At 35.7% G+C, this 17,468-nt stretch overlaps 1 protein-coding gene across 1 annotated transcript in view; it reads left to right on the forward strand.

Moving 5' to 3' along the window:
• Positions 1–429: 429 nt before the first annotated feature.
• Positions 430–17,468, forward strand: part of LOC136032997 (potassium channel subfamily K member 2-like) — a 90,822-nt gene continuing 73,783 nt past the window's right edge. The window contains exon 1 of the mRNA XM_065713523.1: positions 430–448. The gene's annotated coding sequence lies outside the window, so the exon portion shown is untranslated. The remainder of the gene's footprint in view (positions 449–17,468) is intronic.

The raw sequence follows: 17,468 nt of genomic DNA on the forward strand, positions 1-17,468 counted from the left end.
TTCAAAGATCACGTAACAAAAACTCCTGGTTCGACACAACTGCCATGGGCCCGAGACCAAGCGTTGTAAGTTTTGCCATGGGAGCATATATGGTTAGGAATAGTTTTTTCCAGTTTAGGAGGGTCGTCTAAAATTAAGAATTTTGAGATATTTTAGGGTCATTCTTGAACTATTCCTGAATTTATTATCCTTTGAATATAGCACCTGCTTCAAATCCACCCACAAAGACGAACTACCCTATCAAAATCCTATCGACCCTATCAAAGCCCGTTGGAAGCAACCTCGCGGCCGACCGAAGAAACGTTTGTCTGACAGCCTGTCCGGGTTTCTGACGATGGCAAACATCGGACCGGTCGAAGTGCAAATTCTCGCCATAGACCGAAGCGGATGGAGGAGGCAAAAGTCACTCTCTAGACCAAGCAGCGCCCGGCAGGAGACATAAGTCAAAGTAAGTCAAGTGAATATAGCAACGTAATTTATTTAGTCCAAAAAGTAAAAGGCCAAGTAATGCTAAAAAAAATCTGAACAAACACTAGTTCAAGTCTATGCAGACTGATTGTCCATAAAGCACTGATTTTATTCACTTGAAACTATGAGAAGGATCTACCGTCTTGAAATACAATTTTTATCCCAATTCCTTGTTTCTGCTAAATCTTTTTTGTTTGAGTCTATCTTTAAGGACTTTTGTGTCATTTCGTTTTGCTTTTTTATAGTTTTATAGTTTTTATAGTTTATAGTTATTATGCTTTGGGTGCTTTAATAAATTTATGCTCAAATTCTAGTATAATCACTAGAATTTTACGTGAACATCAGCTATACCCCAATAGTCTTCTTCCTAAACTGTTAGTAACAAGATAGAAATACATAATTTTTCAAGTAGATAAAGAATGTAAAGGATATATACTGATAAAATTGAAGCAAGCAATCATTTACCTGAAAAAGACTTGATGTTTTGTTGCTGCGTATTTTGCTTGGGTGGTAAGGAATCCTTGCTTTTGTGTCTATATTTGGTGTAAATTGAATTATCTTACAATATAACTTGCACTATTATCAAATAGCAAATATCAACGCCAGTGACTTAAACAAGATTTGAAACTAACCCGGAATAAAATGACTAATCACCAGGAATTTTGGTAATTTAAAAAATAAAAAGTGTAATTTTTTAGAAAACAGAACTAAAAAAAATGGCCCCAGAGAGGCACGAACGACTTACAAGACTTACTGCTTGAAAGTTGTCCAATCACAATTTCATTCAAGTACGCTAACCAATCCGCCAAGGGGGCTGGCATCAACAAAATTTTTAATTTGATGATTGTACATAGTGAGTCAGAAGTGAAATAAAGAGACCAAGAAATAAAAATTATAGGGAAATATTAACTGAAATTTATTAAACAAAAGAGAAAAAATACGTTTTCTTTGTTTTCATGACTCTCAGTATAAAAGAGTGGTTGTAATTAGCAGAAATCTCAGTAGAAAATAATAACGGTATTACCAAAAAGAATTTTCTGCTAAATAATTTCTTAATTTCTAGTTCTGAGTCAAAGCAAAAGACAATAATATGCCAATTCGGCAAAAGCAATTACACAACTCTTCACACAAAGCATTATCTCTAAAATTATATCCTCCCTTAACACAGAAAACTGTGTCTAGAAACACGATAAGGAGCCTAAGAGATTGAAATAGTTGGTAGCTTTTGATTAAGTCAAAATGCCCCTCTAAAATCACTCAAGTTTCATATTAAAGATTTACTATTTTAGGACACAAGCGAGTTGAAACTTTTTCTTTCCTAATGATGAATCGTGTGTAAAGAATCGAAACATTATATGATTTATAAATTGTCAAATAATTTACCCAAAATAAACATATTCTTTCTTGTCAATGTTTATCAATTATCCTCACATTTCCAAAGAAGAACAGGGACTTTTTTCATGATAAATAACAACATCAAAGCCTGCAATGAGTAGCCGTTTTTTGTGCTAAATGGGATCAACTCCTAGGCCCCCACTGTAGACATAAGGCTTAGGTGCTTAGACTTGACTTACTTGACTTAAGTCGCCTGCCGGGTGCTGCTCAGTGTAGAGGGTGACGTCTGCCTCCTCCATCCACTTCAGTCCATGGTGGTTTTTGCTCTTCGTCCTGTCTGTTGTTTGCCATAGTCAAAAACTCGGACAGGCTGTCGGACCAACGTTTCTTCGGTTGGCCGCGAGGTCGCTTCAAACTGACTTTGAAAGGGTCAAAGTCGTAGATCGTATTTGTGGGTAGTTGTGGTGGCATTTGAAGCAGGTGCCCGAACCATCGTAATGTTCGCTTGGCTGCTTGAGTCGAAAACCGAGACTGCTTTGTGAGCTGCAAAAGCTTCTCATTCCTGATGAAGTCGGACCATCGTAGGACCTCGATCCTCCTCATTCTCTTCGTATGAAATAAGTCAATTTTCTTGAAGGTTGCAGCTGATGCTTGCCATGTCTCAGCTATGTAAAGCATTACACAGCCTACTGTACGACTGATGTACGACTGATGTTTGATTTTTGCCAGAGGTGACGATTCAGTCTGCCCATGACAGAAGACACATTGGATAATCTTGCTTGCAGCTTGGGGAGAAGCGAGCCATTTGAAGAAATTATGGAGCCCAGGTAGGTCAGGTCTTGATAAACCTTGATTCCAGTGGTCCTTTCTAGGCTAGCCGGAGAGTTAGCAGTATGAGAAGACGGGTCTATGGCCATAATTTTAGTTTTGTTCCAGTTTATATGTATTCCTACTTTGGAAGCCTCTTCTCATAGAATTCGGAGTTCTTCCAGCAGCTGCTCCATGGAATCCGCAGAATGGCCAAGTCATCGGCAAAATCAACATCTGTGATGGCCCAATCTTCAAATTTCAGCTCAAAGCTGAGACGTGATGTGGTTTTTGTCATAATATAATCCACGATGACATTGAAGAGCTCTGGGGCAGCTGCAAATCCTTGGCTTATCCCTCTCGTAATTTGAAAGGACGAGCTGCACCAACCGTTTACTTGTACACAGCTCTCCATCCCATGGTGCAGCGCCTTGAGAAGTCTGCAATATTTATCTGGTAGGCCAGTCAACTCTAGAATCCGCCAAAGAGCTTTTTGATCGACTGAGTCAAATGCAGCAAGGAAGTTGACGAAGGCAATGAATGCTTTATGTTGGAACTCTGTGGTCTTTTCTACTATTTGTCGAATCGTAAAAATCTGCTCGATGGCTTAACGGTCCAACATAGAACCATATTGCTCCGGTCGCCAGATTTTTCGAGTGATATTCAGACATCGATCCAGCAGGACCATTGAAAACAGTTTTCCAGGGTCTGACAGTAGGGTTGTTCCACGGTGGTTTGAGCAGTCGCTTCTTGAGCCTTTCCTGTTCAATAATGGGATGATGACACCCTTTCGCAAATCTTCAGGAACAATCTCCGTTTCCCAGACTCTATAGAACAAGATGTGGAGAAAAAGGAGCATTGCAAGACCTCCATATTTTAGCAGCTCTGAGCTTAAGCCGCAGATACCAGCATCTTTATTATTTCTGAGCCTTTTAACAGCATATCTAATTTCTTAGGGGCTAAAATGCTCGTCTGGAGGAGCATTTGTCTCAGGCCTTTGACTGCAATGCTGGCTGGGACTATAATTAGGAGGTACAGTTGGGCTAGCATTGCTGGGAAGCAAACATAAGTGGTCCTTCCACCGCTCAAGACGAGAACCTTACTAAGAAAGAAGTGCCCCATCCCTAGACTGGACGGAACCCAAGGTGGCAGTTTTATTTTTCGATATCTCAATACATTCGATATCTCAATACTGTACTTCTGGCGAGTGTCTAGTTCCTTTAGTTTTCAAATATCCGCAGCGACAGGTCTTCTTTCCAATCGTTGCGAACGGAGGCGAAGCCGAAAATCGGCGCACACAAGCCTGTGGGCTGCGTTTCCGAGCTCTGCAGATCTAGTAAGTTCTGCAGTTCTTCACCAATGATCTCAAGCGTTTGGAAATAATGACGTAGTCAATCATCTTCTTTGTACGACCGTCATTACTATACCACGTATACTAATGAATAGTTTTACGTTGGAAATAGGTGTTTACAATGCAAAGGTCGTGAGATCGGCACAGTTCAAGTAGGCAATGCCCATTGCCGTTAAGTGGGTCGGGGGATACAGGGCCAACTGTGCCGCGCCATACACCCATATCCTCGGGCAATGTCGCATTGATGTCGCCAAGGAGAAAAGTTACATCATGGTGGGGGGGGGACGGTCGCACGGCATCTGGACAAAGCAGAGTAGAAACCCTCCTTAGTCACATCATCCTTAGGATAACTTGTAAAGTTCTACTCTTTGAACTGGTCATTGCAAAAAAAAAGAATTTTATAATATTAGTTATGTTCATATCTGAAAAAAAAAATTATGAACAATGGGAATTTAAATGAAAAATAATGTGAAATGGTATTTTGTATATCATTTTTTGACGCGATAAAAAACATGATGCATAGATTTCTTTTCCTTGTGCATGGATGCTAAATATTTTTATAATTTGAATTTTGCACTTATTCATCTTGATGTTATCTGCCCTGGACTGAACTGTGGATACTGTTTTCCCTCCTCTTTCGAATTTCTTTGACTAAGACGCCCTTCTTTTTGTCTGTTTTACTATTATTTTTCCTTCTTTCTTTCTAGTTTTACTAAATTTGTTTTGTCAAATCTTAATAGTATCTTTCAAATTTACTTTTCTATCTGCTCTTCAAGAAGTAGTATTCCCAACAGTCTAGGTCTTAGCAAGCTAAATAACGAGCAATATATCTAAGTGACTTTTTGCCATAACTTTCTCGGCTGACTGGAGACAATTTTCTAGAGAATTGCTCTGTATCCCAGGATTCCCCCTAGGCAATTCTGCTGAGGATGCTTAGCGTATCCTTCCCGCTTTCTAAAAAATATATCAAATGTTTCTCTGTTGTTTAAAGACATTTTCATTGAGATATTCAAATTTTATTTCTGTAACCTTCCCAAATATGATCCATATATGTTAGATATCAAGTCAAAAACTCATTTTCTAATCATATTAATGACACTGATATGCCAAAAAAAAGTTTGCAGCATAGGCTCTAATGTGAATCAGCATTACGACAAGCACTGAATGTTTACCGTTTTGGGTGAAAATAAATATATATTCATAGTTATGTAGCAAGATAAATCAAAAGCCAATATGTTGCATGTTATTATTTTTTTTTTTTGGGGGGGGGGGGAGGAGGAGGGAGTTTACCTCGACTCTTAGGGATTTTCGAGTTGACCTCTAGTCTTAAGAAGAGAGGGTTATTCAACCTTGAATCTTGGGGGGAGGGGTTGTAAATGTATTTTTAATCTTGACCGGGGAAGGGGTCATAGGGGTCTGAATATTTTTTGTCTCCCATCCACCTAAAAGTACTAATGTAGTGTAATGTACTAGTGAAGAATCGGGCGTGAGAGCTGCCATGGCTTTGGGCAATCAGGTGGAGAAAGATATTTGAGCTCTCTTAATAAAAGTGGATACGATAAAGAGAAATATAATTGATAGAGAAAAATATCTTGAGCATGCGTAATCTGATCTTTTAGAGTGAAATATCAAACCCAATGATCATAAGATCAATACTTCTCCCACCCTATTGCGTAAGACTGTACCTCTAGAAGAAGAAATGTAGTTTTTGTAGAACATATCCAAGAGACAGAAAGTAATTCCTAGCCCCTCCCAACCTAATATGAATCTTAATCCGTCTGATGAGATGATTAACAAAATTATAGACAAGATGAATCCTAGCAATGTACATATATATATATATATATATATATATATATATATATATATATATATATATATATATATATATATATATATATATATATATATATATATATATATATATATATATATATATATATATATATATATATATATATATATATATATATATATATATATATATATATATATATATATATATATATATATATATATATATATATATATATATACATATATTCAACAAAACTCTTACAAACATTAGAAACAGAACTAGTATGCCTGTTTTTTGTTAAATTTCATTGAAATGCCTAATTCGCATTCTAATATTATTAGAACGATTCATGATTACCAATACAGATTCATAATATATAATATGATGATCATATGATAGACGATCATCTATAATAATATGCTCGTTACAGGCTATATCTATTCATCCATAGCTATATCGTTTTGTTGAATTTTATTTTTGTCATTGTAAAAAAAAAATCTTTTTTTAATTTTACGTCTTATTAAATATTTTACCAGTTTTTAATATGTTTTCGTTTTAATTGTACAGTTTCTGCTCCAATGGAATTTTAATGCAAAAATGATTAGATTGATTGGAGAGTGAAAATTTTCAGGCCCTTGTCTCTTCCACCAAAACACAAAATTTCAACCCCCCCCCCCAAAAAAAAAAATGAGCTATCTGAAATTTTCAACTCTGTCCCCAACCCATACCTGGATATTGCAGATTTTACAACCTTGGCAGATATAATGTCTTTTGACTAAGCTCTGCCACTTCACTCCAAGTTAAAACTAATGATCTACTTGCGCCCAAACACACTCTGAATGAATCCACTTGATCGCCCAAGTCCTTCCTGAGATATTTCACTTGCACTATTCTGATAGTCAGGGTGCATGTAATGTTGAAATTATTATAATTTTTTTGAACACGTAGTTGTTGACGATTTTTGAAAAACCAAACTTTTATGTACCTCAAATCTGTCTCAGGGACCGCGTCACCCTCTCCAACATCAATACTGTCTGCTGTAATATTGTGATGTAATTACGGATGTCGAATCAAACCCCTAAGCACTTCCTGAATTCGAAATTATCGTTTCAGGATGGCATTCATTAACGTTACAAAATTAGCCCTCAATATAAAAAAGATATAAATTTTGAAAGAAATACAGTGGAACACTTTTATTTGCAACCAGAACATTTTTTGGGGGGAAAGGGTGTTAAAACATATTGCGTATCAATTTTTTTGAGATCAAACTACATTTTTAATAGACTACACTGAAGTTTATGTGGCAAATCCTTCCATACCAAGTGGCCTAGTGAAAAAATTTAAATCGAAGCCAATCTACCTGCTACCTGCTACCGCTACCTGCTGTTTCAACAAGGCTAAACGTGTGTACCATTTAAATTAAATAAAAAAAACAAGTTTTTTTAACGGAAAGTAAGGAGCGACATTAAAACTTAAAATGAACAGAAATTACTTCGTATATGAAAGGGGCTACTTCCTCATCAACGCCCCGCTCTTTACGCTAAGTTTTGACTCTTTCTCTCAACTCTACTTATTAAAACAGTAGAAAAAACAGTAGTCAAAACAGTAAAGGTTATACGTAACTTACAAATTAGCTTACTTAACGAACTTCTTTATTCTCATGTTTTTATTACGTATATGAAGGGGTTCACCCCCTTGTCAGTACCTCGCTCTTTACACTAAAGCTTAAATTTTGTCCCAGTTTCCTAAGAATGACCCCAGAATCACAAAAGCCATAGCATAAATAATTGAAATTACTAAAAATACTTTAGCGTAAAGAGCGAGGTATTAGGAGGAGGTGAGCCCATCATATGCGTAATAATTTCTGTTCGTTTCATGTTTTAATGCTTTTCCTTACTTTCAGTTGAAAAAACTTTTTCATATTTATTTTATAATTGTTTTTTTTTTAATAATGCTAGAAAATCCTGTGCTCCCTTCATGGAAATTTTCTTCCCCCATGACAAATTCCTCCATGGAAAGTTCCCCAACATATCCCGCTCTTACCCCCCCCCCCCCACAACCTAAATATCCCCCTGAAAACGTCTATACGCTTCCAAATAACCATTACTATATGTAAGCACCAGAGGCGCCATTTGGACCAAATCTTGGGGTGGACATAAACTCCATCTTGGGCCCCCCCCGACTCACTTCGTGTCGCTTAATCATCTAGGAAATGGGCATTTGACAGAAATCAAGAATTTTATTATGTATCTTACCCACTTTCAAAGTTTATAATAATTAATAGCAAATAGCGTAATTACCCCAAGGGTCGTCAAGTAATTACGCTCTTTGGTTAATAGGCGTGCAGTAATTTCAAATCAATTGGACAGAATGGATTATGTTGGACATAATGGATTATTATGGCCGGCAAAGGGCCCTTTGTGGTGGAAGCTTGGGCCCCTTGGAAAATCTGGGGTGGGCATTTGCCCACCCCGACCCCCCCCCAAATAGCGCCTCTGGTAAGCACTGGTCAAAGTGTTTAACTTGTGGCCCCTCCCACGGGGACTGTGGGGGAGTAAGTCGTCCCAAAAGACAAAGTTATAAGGGTTTTTGACTACGCTGAATAAAATGGCTATCTCAGAATTTCGATCCGGTGACTTTGGAAAAATAATTAGCGTGGGAGGGGGCCTAGGTGCCCTCCAGTTTTTTGGTCTCTTAAAAAGGGCACTAGAACTTTTAATTTCCGTTAGAATGAGCACTCTCTCAAGACTCAAGGACCACTGGGTCTATATGATCAGCTGGGGAAAAAAAAAATAATAAACACGCATCCGTGATCTGCCTTCTGGCAAAAAATAAAAAATTCCACATTTTTGTAGATAGGAGCTTGAAACTTCTACACAAGGATTCTCTGATACGCTGAATCTGATGGTGTAATATTCGTTAAGATTTTATGACTTTTAGGGGTTGTTTCTCCCTTTTTCTAAAATAAGGTAATTTTTTTCAGGCTCGTAACTTTTGATGGGTAAGACTAAACCTTATGAAACTTATATGTTTGAAATCAGCATTAAAATGCGATGTTTTTGATGTAGCTATTGATTCAAAATTCCGTTTTTTAGAGTTTTGGTTACTATTGAGCCGGGTCGCTCCTTACTACAGTTCGTTACCACGAACTGTTTGATACCGATTTCGCCTTGTATTTGAAGTGAACCATCTCAGAAACCATTCAGAAACATCTAAGGAGAGCATGCGGGGAAAATTTAGAGGATACATAGAACCAAAGAGGATTTCCGGCGTTTATGTTGTACGATTAGTATCAGAGTTTAAATCATCGAGCGCAGAAATGCTTCAATAACATTCTTGGCGAATAAAATGTGTGCGGTGGGGGACCTTCTGTATTGTCCATGTCAAAGATTGGTTTCTACAACGAAGTTTGTTTCTAGGTCTCTTCGCTGATACTAAATCCCGATATGAAAAATACCATTCAATTATTTCTGCAAGTAAGAGAACGTGATGTGGTGTAATCTTATGAATTGGAAATCTTCTAATTATCTTGAGAAACAAATAGGATGTTAAAAACTGGGCTTTGTCAATCAGTCGAGCATAATGAATTATTGTTAAAGGCTTTCGTTTCCAGTTAAAAAAATGTCATATTAAGCCTTTAAATTACCGTGAACGATGGATTAAAAGTAGTTTAGTAGTAGTAGTTGCATTCGGCGCCGCAAAAATATTCTGTGGTGCCAGGCCATCTTGACGGTTCCACATGCAGCTAGTTCATTCCCCATTAAAAACACTAGGTTAATATATATATATATATATATATATATATATATATATATATATATATATATATATATATATATATATATATATATATATATATATATATATATACATATATATATATATATATATGTATATATATATATATATATATATATATATATATATATATATATATATATGTCTGGATCATTTCCTTGAAGTAGCAAACAGAAGGATTTAAATGCGATAACCATCAGGGATTCTGTTCCAGGTGGACCTATAGCATTGAACTGCTGATAAAATCCCTGTTTATATTTATATAAAACGATTATGCTAAATTGTAATATATATATATATATAAGCTAATTAACATTATTTTAAGATTATCATAATTAACTTTAGGATGAAGTGGTTTTTAACTAACATAAGCGTGTCTTAATTATAGTTTGAGTAATGACATTTCTTTATTGAGGGCTATAGTTTTCTAGCCTAATGTTTCGCTAAAAGATTTATTGCTAGGAGAAAATCAGAAATATTAAGCAGTATTCAAGATATTTTTCGTATATTTGTTTTCACCAACGTTATTGTAACCTCGTAAGACACTCATTTAATTTTGAAAACATTCCGAAATTCATGCTCTTAGGCTAAAATATTTGGCATAGAATGACCCAAGTATAGCTAACGCTATGGCTCTCTTGCCGAAGAATCTTGAGTATTTCTTTGTTGGATTCTCGGTGAAACAGTTGTGAGCTAGTCCATGTCATACTAGGTTATAAGAGAGGGGAACAGAGAGAATACGCATTTTAAAGGGTAAGGTACTTCAACTAGTCCCATATTTGGAGAGGGGGTAGCATTATGTAAGCATATAGTACAATAAACCAGTTATAAAGTTTTTCAAAGCAATTATAGATCCAAATAAGATTCCGAAGACCGTCTTTTCTTCCACTAATCAGAGACAAGGAGACAAAATCTTAATTTAAAAAAACGTTAGTGACGATTAAAAATAAATTAAGCAGTTCGAGAGATAATTTATCTGGGGATATTTTGGTTTTTGTAAGTTGTAATTTCTTATTCGTTTAATTATAGGTTTTATTTTTCCTATTTTTAATTATAATCAGTGTTTTGGAAAGTACAATAGGATTTTGCCGCTACTCTATTTGTTATCGAAAAAAGTGAATTATTGAAATGTGTTAAAATTGAAAATTAAAATGTGAAGTGTGTTAAAATTATTGAAAGTGTTATTGAAAAAAACAACTTTATCGCGGTATTTACTTACAAGTCGACGTATTTGCAGCCGGGTGTGAGAACTGGGGCTACCAACTGCCGATGTCTCAAAAGAGTGCAAATCAAGGCCCAAAAAGAGGGTTACTTTGCTCAAAAAGAGTACAAGTCAAAAACATTTCGCGGTAAAATTCTAGTTAATTGACTTCTTGCTATCTCAGAAAGGGTTTAGGTTAGGAAAATGAAACTTTCAGGGATGAATCTATAGACTAAAGTATGTCCCGGGAAGGTATTTTGAAGCAACTACCTACACTCCTTCTCCCTCTAGAGGGCCCTGACCTTTGATGACCTTTAAAAATATGTGTGTTATAAAAGTGAAATCTTGCAAAATAGATCTTCGGCTTAATTGAAGTACAAAAAAATTGTTTTCAGCTTCATAACTTTGCTCAATTCCATTTTGTAAGGTTTTAAAGATATGCAAATACATTTCCTAAATTTTGAAAAAAAAAACATTTGCATGGCTCAAAATCTACTCAAATAACAGGAATTGCATTTTTTGAACTAAAGGCAGAGAAAAAGCAACTAGTAACTGAAAATTAAGGTAAAATGTTGTTTTGTCAAAATTTCAATAGGTATAGACCTGTCATGTAGGCAAATTTCAGGGCCCTCTAGAGGGAGAAGGAGTGGAGGTGGGTACTTTAAAATACCTTCCCAGGACATGCTTTAGCCTGTAGACCCATCCCGAAAAGTTTCATTTTCCTAACCTAAACCCTTTCCAAGATAGCAAGAAGTCAATTAATTAGAATTTTACCAATTTCGCGGCCACGACTGTCAGCGCGCGCCCAGCCCCTCTTGCTTTCCTGATCATTAAGCATATTGTCCTTAAATTTGTCACATGTATTTCAAATGAAATCCAAAGGGGTCCTTATTTAAATGAGCCTCAGAATGATAAGTTAGATAATAATTCTCATTCTTTCTCTCGTTCTAAAGGTAATACTCTGCTAGAAATTTGTATCTGTTTATTTTTATCGCATGTACCTTTAACTGGTCTATAGTTGACTTCATGAAATATTTAAAATAAAGCTTTGTCTCCAATTTTTTCAAATATTTAAAAGAAATATTAGAAGTCCAAGTAACTAGTAACAAACTATAGCTGACTTCACTTTAGTCAAACCAAGTACAGTACCGTAACAGTAAAAACAAAATGGTTAACACAGCCTTAGTCGCACAAAATAATTCTTCTTCATCCTTTACTGGAACTTCTCCTTCTTTCCTTTTCTTCGGCCCCATCCAAAATAAATTTTGGGCCCCGGGTTGGTAACATAATATTTACTTCAGAAAAATTGGCTATCACATGCCGAGATATGATAGCCATCTCGCACTTTAAAATAGGCCTAAGCGTTTTACAGAATTTTGCCCTAAACGGCTTGTTTTGGTCATTTTTTATCCAACATCTTACTGCATACTCACTTTTCCATTTCCAAGAAGAATGGTTGCGCCAAGCAGAATTTAACCTGTTTTATTAAATTTGGATTTGCACTTTCCACGCTTCCTATTGTTAATTTGACTTAGATTTATTACTTTTTAAATGGTTCGAAATGCTGGAGAGACTGGAGGACTGGGGGAAGACACAAGCAGAGGTAACAGAGATCATACTGACTTACAGTTCTATCTATTGCATTTGATTTGAAGTTTTTTTTTTATATTTCTTTAGTATCTTTTCTACCATCAATTCACAAAAGAGTGATTTTAGCTACAAATCGGCAAAAACAGTTCAGTTTCCGTCCGTCGAGGGAAAAGGTGCAATTGCAATATGGTAAATAAAGAGTGTAAAAACTACGAAATAGTGCAAGTTGGCACCCTGGCGAGAATCACTGGTTTGAGGTTATCTCTTAGGCATAAATTATTATCATGGCGTATTTTCCCCTTATCAGGAGCTTGTAACGATTTCGACAAAATTTCTTGTTGCTTCCAAGAAAAGAATGTTTCTCTCATTTTCTTAAAATCCTTTTTGTTTTGACAGTGTGTTCAGAACTAAGAAAAAATATTTCTTTTCTTACAGTGAAAAATTAAATTATCAGCGCAATAACTATGGCTCCAAAATTTTTGTTTGTTCAGTATTCCATATCTAAACGACTTTTAATTTTTGCTTAATACCTTAGCTTATGTTGTGATAATAACATAGCTATCAGGTTTCAAATATACCATTTTTTTTTAAATAAATAGGCAGTTGTTTAGTTAAAATATCTAAAAAGTGTTTTCACTACGCTGTACTTTCACCCTCTCTCCCCTGTGTTTCAATTTAAAGTCATTCGGAAGAATAGCACTTTTAAGTCAGGGGACAACTTCAAAAGATAAACGGGTTATTTGAACTCTAAATGATATTTTACAAGCAATAAAAAACTTTGGAAGAAGCTTAGCACGGGCCCCAAACATGACTGTTTAATTTGTTTTGATAATACCACTTATGTCTTATGCATATATCTTTAAAGGAGCAATAATTGTTTATATATATAAGCAATATATACATATATATTATATATAAACAATATATACATATATATTATATATAAACAATATATACATATAATACATACATACATATATATATATATATGTATATATATATATATATATATATATATATATATATATATATATATATATATATATATATATATATATATATATATATATATATATATATGTATAAGTGGTGACCTTGTTAGATCGTTTTTAGTGGCCCGAAACGTCAATATGTCAGTTAATAAAAACAAAACTATGTAGTCCGTTTTGATATGGGCCCCTGAACTCCGCAAGTGGTAAGCTTGTATATATTGATTCTCGTTCTAAGTAGCAACCTCCAAATGGGTTATATTTTATGAAATACATATTACCGAACTTTTTTTCAAAAAGGTATGGTAGGCATGGATCCCAAACTCAATCATCATCACTATCATTTCAATTTCTGACGCGTTTTGATTCTCGCCGTCGATAATCTTCTACCCTGTTTGTCTTTCTTCTTCATTTTGGATTGTCATTACCTTCAAACAATTTGCCAATTCCCTTTGCTTTAGCTGCCCTTATTGGTCTAGTTTCAGATGATGGTCTAGGTTGTAGATTTGTTCAGGTGGTTGGACAAAAACTTCTTTTTCTTCCAACGATTTATCATTTATAACACTTGTAACCTTTGGTTTTTTGGGTCTTGTCTCATTTGACAATCAGGGTTATTGATTTTCACCCATAGTGAATTTAATTTGCTTGGTTCGTTTTACCTCGGCTCGTCTTTGTTATTATGGCACACATAACGCCGAATCTTTGCTGTTTTTTTAATAAATGTAAGGTAGGCATTGATAACTTTATCCATGTCACAATCCCAAACCCAAACATTATCGCTACATTTTTAATTTGACACCTTTTGATTTTTGCTGTCCAGGAAGTTGATTTTCACCCATGTCTTCTAACCGTGTGTCTTTGCTCTTCATTTTCATTTTCGACTCGAACAGATTTTTGGTGTCGTTTGTCTTCTAACCGTACGTGTCTGATCTTTATTTTCCTTTTTAACACGCTCTTATTCTCGTTTTCGCATATCTTCTAACCGCTCGTGTCTTTGCTCTTTATTTTGTTTTTGACACGCTCAGATTCTCGGTGTCGCTTGTCTTCTAACCGAGTGCGGCTTTGCTATTCATTTTCTTTATTCACTCGCTTTTTAACTCATTTAATTTTGACCAGTTTTTTGCTTTCTAAGCAATTTAATGTAAACTTTTCCATGCATGTAAATCTTCAATTTTTCCACATAAATTGTTAGAAGTTTGACAACGACATTGCAATACTAATATATACAAAAATATTATTTAACAGAAAACAAACTAATTTTAAAATATTCAGGTATTTTTCGTGTTTGAATTAAAAGATTAAAATGATTGCCCTAATTGCCAAAATTAGGGCTCTTAGCAAATTTTCTCAAACTTCTGACCTATCTAGATGGTTTTTTAGGCCAGAATATCCCAGGATGCCGATTTTATATAGGCTGTATATATTCATATGTGTTCGAATTACTTTTTCTATAAATTGATTTATTAAATTTTCTGCCCCGACAAAAACGATCTAGATAGGTCAAGATTTTAGGAAAACTGATCCCCCCAGGATCCTTAAATTTTTGTGATATCTTCTGAATGATTTTACCCAGACCAGAAAAAATGTCAAAATGGAGTTTGGCAGTCAAAAAACGGTGACTGAATGTCTATCACGTCAAGACTAGTTTAAAGATTCCGACATCACTTAATTTTGCATTTTTTTTTTGGCATAATTTGTGATTACTTAATCAATTAGCTGCCTAACAAACACCCTGTCGCCTAATCAGACAAATCATGTCAAATAGAGAGTAAGCAATTATTTCCGAAATCTGGTTTTTCTGTGCAAAGTAAGGTATTCCCAATAAATCTTGGATACTGTATTTTTAAAAAGATATTTCTAAATACAAGCAAATTTCCATATTGTTCTGCTTTGTCGTTTAAAAGACCCCATAATATTTATTATAAGCAAACCAGAACAAGAATATTATCTTCCAGCTTCTGTACTTGCCAGGAATGCCAATACTTGGGGTGAATCGACCCTTAAGAGCCTAAAAATATCTTCCCCTTAGTACCTTCGTTTTCTCAAACAAGCTACTACTACTACTAACAACTTACCGCAGCATCAAGCCGCCTTAGGCCAACACAGATGCACATGCTCCTCCTACATCCCAATCTATTCAGAGCCTCCCTCTTTACACCCTCCCAAGAAGCTCAAATTTCCTTTAAGTCTTTCTTTATGGCATCCTCCCATCACAGACGAGGACGACATGTTTTTCGTTTAGCCCTAGGCGGTTGGCCAAAAAGGACAATCTTCGGAAATCTGCCATCCTTCATCCGCAGAACGTGCCCTAACCACCTCAACCGTTCTGTCATTATAGCTCTAGAAAGAGGGGTTGAACTACACTTTTCGTAGAGCCTACTGTTTGAAATGCGATCAGTCAGCTGGGTACCTAGAACAATCCGTAGCCAATTTCTCTGGAAAACATCTAGTAAATCTTCATCCGCTTTTTAGAGCGCCCATGCTTCAGAACCATATTTGACCACTCTTCCTATTCTTATAAACTTTTTTTTAATATGAAAAAACACCCTTAGCCTTGGCTATTCTTCTTTTAGATCTTCACTGCTCCCACCTTCTTTACAAATAATAATACGACCAAGGCAAGTGAAGCTGCCCACCTGATCAGTCTTTTCGTCACTCAACGTCACATTTTCATCTTCACTTATTCCTAGCCTTAGTGACCTAATCTTCTTAACATTAATTTTAAAACATATTCTAGGACCCTGAAGTCGCAAAAGCTCTAAAAGTTCATTCATTTTGCTAACACTTTCATCTAGGATGCTTACATCATCAGCATAATCTAAGTCTATGAGGGTTTTTCCTCCCCACTCGATTCCTTGGTCTCCCTTTGCCTTTTCTGTTCTCCTTATGACAAAGTCCATCAAAATGATATGTATTATGGGGGACAGAATATAACATTGCTTAACTCCTGATTTAATACAAAACCAGCTGCTCACCTCGTTTACTACCTTAACCGCAGCAGTATTATTCTCGTACATAGCACTAATCACTTTGATGTATTTGTCTGGTGTACCATATAAGGATAAGACCTTTGCTGAAGCTCTTCTGTCAACAGAATCGAAACCTTGCTAATAATCTATTGGATTGAGGACCAAAGGTGTTTGACAACTAAGGCACCTCTCAATTATTAACCTAAGAGTAAAAATTTGGTCGATATACCCTCTACCTTTTCTAAAACCTTTTCCCCTTTTTTTCTAATATTTAAGAAACTCATTTAACACACTATCAGCACCTGGAGCCTTATTAAATTTTTATCCGTTTAGTACTGTCGCTAATACTTTATTTAAAAAACATTGTTTTTTAAACTTTCTTTAAAAACTAAGTCGAGAAATGTCGCACACAACAGTTTCTCTTACGTGTCCGTGTATGTAGCGGTATGTATTTTGGTGGGATCTTTCGCAGGTTAGATACGGCAGGTATAACTTTTATGTCTTAAAGTCACCTTGCCAAACGAAACTCGGTACCCCTGTACTCTTTTATTATAACTTCTTCCTGTTCCTTTCAAGGGTATTGTACCTGTTGCTTTCAAGGGTATTCCTTTGCGTCAAGCTGGATCAAACAGTTCGTGGTAACGAACTGTAGTAAGGAGCGACCAGGCTCAATAGTAACCGAAACTCTAAAAAATGGAATTTTGATACCAATAGTCACATCAAAAGAATGGTATTTTAATGCTGATTTTAAATATATAAGTTTTATCAAGATTAGTCTTACCCACCAAAAGTTACGAGCCTGAGAAAATTTGCCTCATTTTAGAAAATAGGAGGAAACACCCCTTAAACGTCATATGATCTTAACGAAAATCACACCATCAGATTCAGCGTATCAGAGAACCTTATTGTAGAGGTTTCAAGCCCCTATCTACAAAAATGTGGAATTTCGTATTTTTTGCCAGAAGACAAATCACGGATGCGTGTTTATTTGTTTTTTCCCAGGGGTGATCGTATCAACTCGGTGGTCCTAGAATGTCGCGAAAGAGCTTATTCTAACGGAAATTAAAAGTTCTAGTGCCCTTTTTAAGTGACCAAAAAAATTGGAGGGTACCTAGGCCCCCTCCCACGCTCGTTTTTCCCCAAAGTCACCGGATCAGAATTT

The sequence above is a fragment of the Artemia franciscana genome, chromosome 11 (genome assembly GCF_032884065.1).
Source record: "Artemia franciscana chromosome 11, ASM3288406v1, whole genome shotgun sequence".
In the NCBI taxonomy this organism is placed as follows: Eukaryota; Metazoa; Arthropoda; class Branchiopoda; order Anostraca; family Artemiidae; genus Artemia; species Artemia franciscana.